The sequence below is a fragment of the Canis lupus genome, chromosome 30, assembly GCF_011100685.1.
Source record: "Canis lupus familiaris isolate Mischka breed German Shepherd chromosome 30, alternate assembly UU_Cfam_GSD_1.0, whole genome shotgun sequence".
In the NCBI taxonomy this organism is placed as follows: Eukaryota; Metazoa; Chordata; class Mammalia; order Carnivora; family Canidae; genus Canis; species Canis lupus.
This window is the reverse complement of record NC_049251.1, coordinates 569,530-575,900: the sequence shown is the minus strand read 5'-3', so window position 1 is coordinate 575,900 and position 6,371 is coordinate 569,530. Positions and strand designations below refer to the sequence as shown.

Sequence of the window (6,371 nt, the reverse complement as noted above, 5' to 3'; positions counted from 1 at the left end):
CAAGATACATGCACGAAGGCAAAAGAAACAAAAGCAAAAATGAACTATTGGGACTTCATCAAGATAAGAAGCTTTTGCCCAGCAAAGTATACAGTCAACAAAACTCAAAGACAACCTACAGAATGGGAGAAGATATTTGCAAATGACGTATCAGATAAAGGGCTAGTTTCCAAGATCTATAAAGAACTTATTAAATCATCACCAAAGAAACAAACAATCCAATCATGAAATGGGTAAAAGATATGAAGAGAAATCTCACAGAGGAAGACATAGACATGGCCAACATGCATATGAGAAAATGCTCTGCATCACTTGCCATCAGGGAAATACAAATCAAAACCACAATGAGATACCACCTCACACCAGTGAGAATGGGGAAAATTAACAAGGCAGGAAACCACAAATTTTGGAGAGGATGCAGAGAAAAGGGAACCCTCTTACACTGTTGGTGGAATGTGAACTGGTGCAGCCACTCTGGAAAACTCTGTGGAGGTTCCTCAAAGAGTTAAAAATAGACATGCCCTATGACCCAGCATTGTACTGTTGGGGATTTACCCCAAAGATACAGAGGCAGTGAAATGCCAGGACACCTGCACCCCAATGTTTATAGCAGCAATGTCCACAATAGCCAAACTGTGGAAGGAGCCTCGGTGTCCATTGAAAGATGAATGGATAAAGAAGATGTGTTTTATGTATACAATGGAATATTACTCAGCCATTAGAAACGACAAATACCCACCATTTGCTTCAAAGTGGATGGAGCTGGAGGGTATTATGCTGAGTGAAGTAAGTCAATCAGAGAAAGACAAACATTGTATGTTCTCATTCATTTGGGGAATATAAATAATAATGAAAGGGAATATAAGGGAAGGGAGGAGAAATGTGTGGGAAATATCAGAAAGGGAGCAGAACATAAAGACTCCTAACTCTGGGAAACGGACTGGGGGTGGTGGAAGGGGAGGAGAGCGGGGTGTGGGAGTGAGTGGGTGATGGCACTGAGGGGGGCCTTTGACGGGATGAGCATTGGGTGTTATTCTGTATGTTGGTAAATTGAACACCAATAAAAAATAGATTTATTTTTTAAAAAAAGAAGAAGTCAAACTCTCCCTCTTTCAATGATATGATACTGTACATAGAAAACCCAAAAGACTCCACCCCAAGATTTCTAGAATTCATACAGCAATTCAGCAGTGTGGAAGGATACAAAATCAATGCCCAGAAATCAGTGGCATTTCTATACACTAACAATGAGACTGAAGAAAGAGAAATTAAGCAGTTAATTCCATTTAAAATTGCAACCAAAAGCATAAGGTTCCCTTTCAAAATACCATGGAGTTTCTTCTGAGAGAGAGTTGGGACAAATTATCCTAAGATTTATGTGGAATCAGAAAAGACCCCAAATAGCCATGGGAATATTGAAAAAGAAAACCATATCTGGGGGCATCACAATGCCAGATTTCAGGTTGCCCTACAAAGCTGTGATCATCAAGCCAATGTGGTACTAGCACAAAAACAGACACATAGATCAATGGAACATAATAGAGAACCCAGTAACGGACCCTCAACTCTATGGTCAACTAATGTTCGACAAACCAAGAAAGACTATCCACTGGAAAAAGGACAATCTCTTCAATAAATGGTTTTGGGAAAATTGAACACCACATGCAGAAGAATGAATCTAGACTATTCTCTTACACCAGACACAAAGATAAACTCAAAATGATGAAAGATCTAAATGTGAGACAAGAATCCATCAAAATCCTAGAGCAGTACACAAGCAACACCCTTTTTGAACTTGGCCACAGCAACTTCTTGCAAGATACATCCATGAAGGCAAGGGAAACAAAAGCAAAAATGAACTACTGGGACTTAATCAAGATAAAAAGCCCCTGTACCGCAAAAGAGACAGTCAACAAAACTAAAGACAGTCTACAGAATGGGAGAAGATATTTGCAAATGACACATTCATAAAGGGCTAGTATCCAAGATCTCTAAAGAACTTACTAAATCAACAGCCAAGAAACAAACAATCCAATTATGAAATGGCAAAAGACATGAACAGAAATTTCACCAAAGAAAACATAACCATGGCCAACAAGCACATGAGAAAATGCTCCACATCACTTGCCATCAGGGAAATACAAATCAAAACCACAATGAGATACCAACTCACACCAGTGAGAATGGGGAAAATTAACAAGACAGGAAACAACAAATGTTGGAGAGGATGTCATAAAGGGGAACCCTCTTGCACTGTTGGTGGGAATGTGAACTGGTACAGCCACTCTGGAAAACTGTGTGGTGGCTCCCAAAGAATTAAAAATAGAACTACCTTTCAACCCAGCAATTGCACTACTGGGGATTTACCCCAAAGATACAGATGCAGTGAAATGCCAGAACACCTGCACCCCAGTGTTTATAGCAGCAATGTCAACAATAGCCAAGCTGTGGAAGGAGCCTCGGTGTCCATCGAAAGATGAATGGATAAAAAAGATGTGGTATTTGTATACAATGGAATCTTAGTCAGCCATCAGAAACAACAAATACCCACCATTTGCTTCGAGGTGGATGGAACTGGAGGGTATTATGCTGAGTGAAATAAGTCAATCGGAGAAAGACAAACATTATATGGTTTCATTGATTTGGGGAATATAAAAGATACTGTAAGAAAATAAAGGGGAAAGGAGAGAAAATGAGTGGGAAATATCAGTGAGAGTGACAGAACATGAGAGGCACCTAACTCTGGGAAACGAACAAGGGGTAGTAGATGGGGAAGTGGGTTGGGCACTGAGGGAGGCACTTGACGAGATGAGCACTGGGTGATATGCTATATGTTGGCAAATTGAACTCTGAGAAAAAAAATCAAGAAGAAATAGAAAAGTTGAACTTACCCATTATTAGCTACAAAATTGAATCAGTAATAAAAAATACTTCCAACAAATCAAAGTCCAGGACCAGTTAAATTCTACCAAGAATTTAAAGAAGAATTGATACCTATTCTTCTCAACACTTTCAAATTAGAAACAGAAGAAAAACTTCCAAATTCATTGTTTCAGGTCAGCATTAACCTGATGCCAAAATCAGATAAAAATGCTATGAAAATAAAAGATACTACAGCACAATATCTCTGATGAACAGAGATGCAAAAATCCTCAACAAATTATCAAACCAAAATCAACAATATGTTAAAGGAGTCATTCTATATGATCAAGTGGAATTTAATATTTAATATTCATGAATCATTAATGTGATATATCACATCAGCAAAATAAAGAATAGAAACCATATGATTAGCTCAGTAGATGTATAAAGAGTATCTCAATGTAAATATAAATAGAACTCTCAACAATGTGGATTTAAAGGCAATATGTGTCAACATATTAAATGCTATATATTAAAAATCAATAGCTAACGTCATGCTTAATGGTGAAAAACTGAAAGATTTTCCCCTAAAATCAAGAATAAGACAAGGATGTCCTCTCTTACCATTTGTATTTAAATATTACTGCAATTTCTAGGTGCAGCAATCAGACAAGAAAAAGAAACCAAAGGCATCCAAATTGGTAAGGAACAAGTAAAACTATCACCTTTTGCAGATGACATACTACACAAAGAAAACCTTAAATACTCCACCAAAAAAAAACTGCTAGAATAAATGAATTCAGTAAAGCTGCAGGACACAAAATTAATATCCAGAAATCAGTAGTGCTTCTATATGTTAATAACAAAGTAGCATAAACAGAAATTAAGAAAATAATCCGATTTAAGTTGTACCAAGGAGAATAAAATCCTAGGAATAAATTGATCAAAATTATGATACATTGATGAAAAATATTGAAGATGACACAAATGGAAAGATATTCCATACCCATGGACTAGACGAATCAATATTGTTAAAATGTCCATACTACCCAAAGCAATCTACAGATTCAATGGAATCCCTAACAAAATACCACAGAACAGTACAAATAATATATAAATTTTTACCAAACCACAAAAGACCTCAAATGGCCAAAGCAATCATAAGAAAGAGCAAACTGGTGGCATCACAATCCCAGATTTCAAGATAAACCACATATCTGTAGTAATCAAAATTGTATGGTAAAGTGCCCCCAACACTGGCTGCAAGTTCCTGGAAACAATGGGAGGCCCTTTAGTCCAGAACGGCAAAGCTCTGGCCCTGGCAGGGCAGGACAGACATGGCGAAAGAGCCCTGGCTAGTACCCTCCACTCTCTCCCTCCCTGAGTGGGTTCCACGCAGACCAGGAGCCACCCTGTGGCAGGGAGCTGCCTTCAGTGACACTGGCCATCTAGATGCTCACAAGGTGCCCAACTCCCAAAACAGGATAGGTGGCCTCAAAAACAAGTACACCAACAGCCTCAGGGATAAGCAGGAAAACAGAGCCGGGACCCTGGCAATGGCCAATGAGTGGCCTGAGGTTGGCAGTGGGCTATAGAGTGGCTGTGGCAGGTACATCAGGCACTAGAGCTACAGTGGGCATCAGAGGCATGGGGACTGGCACCGCCAATCCCCCAGTTGCCAAGCAGAAGCATGAGGAAGTTACAGCTACCAGAACGACCAAGAATGAAGCCCCTTGTGCTGTACCGCTGATACAGAGCTTCACAAGGCCAGTGGACTTAGTGACAGACTACCAAAAGGTGCTGTACAATAATAAGTACTGCCCTCATAGAATCTGGATGCACCTGTGGTGTTTCTGTGAGTGAGAGAGCAGCATCCTGATCCAGTTTAACTACCCTGGCCAGGCCTGCAACTGGAAGGAGAAGCAAACGTGGAAACAAAGAAGGAATACGATCTGGTCTTCTGCCTCTGCCCCTGGAGACAGGACCACTTAAAGGAGTACAAAGATTGGCACAAGATGAAACAGATGAAGGATGAAAAAAGGAAAAAGTCTGAGAAGAACACAGAAGCAAGGGAGAGGCAAAACAGTGCAGGCCACTAAACAAGCCACAGAAAGGCCTCAACCATCATCTCCCTGGCTGTACTCCATGGACCAGCAGAACTCCCAGGAGAAAACAGTGACATAGCTTACAGTTCCTCCCCCTCTGCTACTCTGGCCAGTCCTTGCCCACTGGCTCCTCCATCGTCTTATCTGCCCATGTCAGCAGCTCCAGCTCCTCAAGATACTTTGGGAGATTCTTATAGAATGCCATCCATCTGGATCCTCACAAAAAGGCCACAGCCCAAGGCTACCTGTTCCAAAACAGCCACTTTGATTACAGTTCAGCTGGGTTACCAATGCACAGGGGGGCCATTTAGATGAGCCCATGTGGTTCCTGGGGCAACTGGACCTGTCCAAGCTGCTTACTCACATCCCCAGGCATAAGTTGAACACTTGCTATGTGTAGATGGAAGATGATGCCCAAATGGGCCAGGGCGAGGACCTGTGGAAGGTCACTCTTTTGGCCCTCAGTGCTAGCCACAGAAATGTAAACTGTGCACTCCTGAGCACCTACCACTGAGCACTCCTGATGTTTGAACAGTTCCTTCTGGTGGACACAACTCTGTTCTTAAACCCCTGAAGACATATTAGATGGAATATGATGATCCATGTCATCTTCAAGGGAGACTCATGTACCTGTACACAGTGCACATGACCTTCCTGGCTGAGATTCAGGTGATTACATCTGCATCATGGCCATCACTGGGCAACATGTACACCTACACATCCTGGCTGCTTCTCCTTGCTATCAAGTGCACCTGCACTGTAAATACTGCAGTAAGCCTATCACTGACATGTGGATTAGGATGCAGTACTCCTCAGAGTGTATAAAAAGTCCAGCAGTGTCCACACTGTAGGAACCTGGACTATTATTTCCTGAAGCCGTTTTCCTCCTTCAAAGTTCTCCAAACTGATTGATGAAAGCTTTGTTTTAGTGATAGCTATTTTATTGACATTACTTCTTTGTTACATGTCTTTTATAGGGAAGCATTCTGTGGCATTGCTTTCTTTTCTTATTTAAAGGAGAGAGACTTTGTGTATATGTGCCAATAAAATGGGGTTGGCATCTTGCCCTCCCCTGAGTGTTAGTCTGTGGTGATGCCCAGAGCCCAAAAAAGGATAATTCTGTGAATCTGAGGTAGCAGTTCACTATCACTAGGAGACTCTCATGTACCTTTTAAGGTAGTGGGGAGGATAGGTTGAATTTAGGAAAGGGATTACATGATTACAAAACCAAAAACATGGTAGGAGTCAGGAGGAAACTGTTATAAAATGTAAACTGTCCAAAGAATCAGTCTGAGATCTTCTTTGGGCCTTGGAAGAAGATGTAACATGTGAATGTAACATGTGAATTTAAGTCTGCACCTGGAAAGTTGGCAGCATATCAGTCTATCTCGGTTTAATGTTCTG

At 41.0% G+C, this 6,371-nt stretch overlaps 1 pseudogene; it reads left to right on the top strand.

Annotated features, from left to right (window-relative positions):
- The first annotated feature begins 4,425 nt into the window (after window positions 1-4,425).
- LOC100683816 lies at window positions 4,426-5,879 on the top strand (annotated as a pseudogene).
- Window positions 5,880-6,371: the final 492 nt, after the last annotated feature.